Raw genomic sequence first — 2,679 nt, 5'->3', positions numbered from 1 at the left:
AAAAACAACACTAAAGGGCAAATAAGCTTCGAGTAGCATGCTCTATTCACAGGCAGCTTTCATGTTTTTGAGAAGAGTCTTCCTGTGAAAATATTGGGGGATTTGGTTTTTTGTTCTGCTTATTTATTTATTTATAATGAAGCATGACTGAAATGGAGGAGCTGTGTGTATTTCTTTCAAAGGAAACCATAAAATGCTGTGATGTTGAAAGTGCTCGTAGGTCTGAGACATGAGATGCATGTAGTCATTGCCTCCATTGAGATGGGTTAGGCACAGCCCAGTTCATAGTTGATACCATCTTGTGTGGATTTTAAAGAACTACAACCACTGTGCAGTGCAGTTAAACTGACTTACGCAGCTAGTTAGTCTTCTGCAGCTGTACAGATATGCCCCACATTAATACTTGAACGCTATTTTTCTTAAATGGCAAAGCATCTTGAGCATTGGAGTTTTTGACATAGTAGGAGAGAGCCTAGAATGTAGTATTAAAAAATAAATCCATCATGAATTGCTCTATTGCTTTTTTTTTTTTTTAATGGTTTTAGCATTCACTTTGAAGTACCATATCATGAGGTCTGTTAGTTGTAAGGCAGTCACATTCGTGAAGAAGTGGGTTCATCTCCCTGGGTGCCAACACACTCCCCTGATCACCAGGTCAGAGCAGAGGAGAAGCAACAGGGGCATGTGACCACTGGGTTGATGCAAATTGTATAACACTGGGTTTGTAATTTAAGCCAATGAACAGCAGACTATTAAAGAGCAATTATAGCTTAAGAGAAGAAAATGATCGTGAGTACATAAATCTAAATTGGATTATATTTAAATATATGTAAATCTGATTGAACTTGAAATTTAATCTCTAGGAAAGCTTTTTAATTTACTGTTGCATACAACAGTTTATCATTTTGAACAGAAATTAGTTCATTTGAGGATTATTGATCTTTTTTTTTTTCTCTGGGATTTCAGTAGTTGTTGAAATTGTTGTTTGCTATAGACTGCACTGTTTCATGGTTTCTTTAGCATTGTGAGCTTCCAGCTAAATGACACCTCAGCTATAATTTACAGGAGTTACTGGAAACACTGTAATAGTTGTTCATAACGGTGGTAGACTTTTGAATCTGTATGTCATTTTTCTCCAAAAGGAACTGATACAATAACATAAGGCTGCTTAAGAAAACAAACAAACAACAACAACAAAAACCAAATGCCTGGGAGGTTTAAACTGAGTTCAAGTGTGTTTGGGCTTTCACACAGATCTTCTTGGTGGATATAGGAAGTGCTGAGAGAGGAAGAGTTTTGGTTGTGAAAATAGACTTGGACTTTGTAGGCCAGGTTGATGGTTGGACTTGGTGATCTTGAAGGTCTTTTCTGACTTAATGATTCTATGATGATTCTATGATATGCAAATTTATGAAGCGTTGCACAATTGGTTGTGAGATCATACCCAGAGAGTGGTGGCCAGTAGCTTATTGTCCAGATGGTGACTGGTGGTGGTGTCACTCAGGAATAAGTAGGGATTGTGTGCACTCTTAGCAAGTTTGCAAATGACACCAACCTGTGGGGTGCAGTCAACATGCCTGAGGGATGGGTTACCATTCAGTGAAACCTAGACAGGCCTGAGCGGTGGGCCCAGGTGAATCTCATGAAGTTCAACATAGTCAAGTGCAAGGTCTTGCACCTGGGTTGTGGTGATGCCCACTATCTATACAAGCCGGAAAACAAAAGGATAGAGTACAGCCCTTCTGAAAAAGACTTAAGGATGGCAAGCTGGACATGGTGCCAGCAATGTACCTTTGCAGCCTAGAAAGCCAACCATACCATGAGCTGCATACAGAGAAATGTGGCCAGTAGGTTGAGGGAGGTGATCCTGCCCCTCTGCTCTGTATTGGTGAGGATTCACCTGGATTATTGCATCCGGATGTGGAGTCCTCAGTACATGAGAGACATGGACCTGTTGGAACGCATACAGAGGAGTGCCACAAAAGTGACAAAAAGGATGGAACATTTCCCCTGCAAGGACAGGCTGAGAGAGCTGGGGCTGTTCTGCCTGGGGAAGAGAAGGCTCCAGGGAAACCTGATAATGGCCTATCAGTATCTCAAGGTGGACCATAAGAATGAAGGGGAGAGATTTTTTTAACAAGACTTGTGATAAGACAAAGGGAAATGGTTTCATAGACTCATAGAATGATTTATGTTGGAAGGGATCTTTAAGATCGTTTAATTTCAACCCCCTGTGCTATGGGTAGGGACAGTTCCCATGAGACCAGAAGCTTTCAGACTAAAGGAGGAGAGATTTAGATTGGATATAAGGAAGACTTATATCCAATCTTGTACTGGAACAGGTTGCCTGGACAGGTAGTGGATGCCCTGTCTTTGGGGACATTCAATATCAGGCTGGCTGCGAGTCTGAGCAACCTGATCTAGTTGTAGGTGTTCCTGTTCATTGCGAGGGATTTGGACTAGACAGCCTTTAAGGGTCTCTTCCGACTCAAAAGACTTTCTAATTCTGTAATACAGAATTAAAGGTAAGCAAATATGTTTTCAAATTCTCCTTATATTAAAAAAAAAAGAATGCTAAGCTGATATTTGTCTGGTTTTCTTAAGGTGCTTTCTGATCAAATTTACTTCTTGGCCAAAGTATGTGACTTGGCGATTACTTACTAGCTCATGGCTGTGGGC

The sequence above is a fragment of the Meleagris gallopavo genome, chromosome 2, assembly GCF_000146605.3.
Source record: "Meleagris gallopavo isolate NT-WF06-2002-E0010 breed Aviagen turkey brand Nicholas breeding stock chromosome 2, Turkey_5.1, whole genome shotgun sequence".
NCBI lineage: Eukaryota > Metazoa > Chordata > Aves > Galliformes > Phasianidae > Meleagris > Meleagris gallopavo.
Note: the sequence above shows the minus strand (reverse complement) of the source record.